Here is a 1,241-nt window from a genome sequence, read left to right as displayed (position 1 = left end):
TCAAGATTTTGGCCAATTTTGGCTGCTCCTGATAGACTGTCTTTTTATCGAAAGAATAATAAGATTTTTAAATTACACCAAAGTAGGTTTGGTTTATGCTAACCAGGGCGTAAATATGAATTTATTAAAAATTATTCTCCTTCCTACTGTTCTTATTTTGATATATTTATGTATATATATATATATATATATGCGTATATATGTATTTATATATATATATATATATATATATATATTATGTCGATTTTTGTAAACTGACACTCAATAAATTTAATTCTATCTATATGGCTTCTTTATTTACACAGTTTGAAAAAATTATTAGCTCCAAATTTTTTTTTCTGTCAAATGGGGTTCGAACTGGCGAACTTTGAATTGATATTCGGCCTAAACCGTATCTTTACGACCTCGGCCATTCGCACATTGGCATACTACATTTTTAGGAAACTTATATCTTTCAGTTTGAAATTAATACTTTATATTTTTACAAAAGACTACGATTTTTTAAAAACCAATTGGCCGAGATCGTTAAGTGACCATTAAGATTGCTCAGCGTGTCTCGGTTCGATTCCAGAAGAGGCACAAAAAATCAAATGTCTAGTTTTTCATAATTATCAAATATTAGTTCAAAATATTAAATTCAGGTGTCGCATTTGACCTTGACACTTAGAATATTTTCTGAAAAACAAAAAAACTCAAGTTCCGCACTTGACTGTAACAGAGAGTGTATTAGTTCAAAATATTGAATCAGGTGGCGCATTTCGACCTGACACTTCTGAAAAAATTTTCTGAAAAATTCAAGGTTCGCACTTGACTGTAAGGAGATACATAAAGAGAAAAAAAAAAAGTAGAGAGAAAGAACTGAAGGGAAAGAGAGGGGTAAGGCAGCAGATGATGAATAAGAGAGATGAGTATGAGACATTCTTTATTAAATTCAATATTAATACAATATAGGAATAAAAATAACTTTTATCATCAAAAACTTAAATAGCCGAGTGGTTAAGTGACCGCATACTCGGTGAAATCGCTCTGGAGGCAGGCACAAGGTGAGACGGATCGAGTCCAGCTGAAGGCGACGACGAGCAACTCGGAAGCAGAAAAAAATGGAGCAGTGCTGGTGGCTGGCTGTGGGCGAGCGCAAAGGGTCCTGAAACGAACACACGAAGTGGTGGTCAACCTGAGGTCCATGATGCGAGAGGTTACACGCAGAGAGACACATTGCGGAGGGAGATGCATGCCGGACC

The sequence above is a fragment of the Ctenocephalides felis genome, unplaced genomic scaffold, assembly GCF_003426905.1.
Source record: "Ctenocephalides felis isolate EL2017-DRISC unplaced genomic scaffold, ASM342690v1 CF-g0.4_SCAFFOLD_01604, whole genome shotgun sequence".
Taxonomy (NCBI): Eukaryota; Metazoa; Arthropoda; class Insecta; order Siphonaptera; family Pulicidae; genus Ctenocephalides; species Ctenocephalides felis.
The sequence above is the reverse complement of the archived record's forward strand: the minus strand, read 5'-3'. Positions refer to the sequence as shown.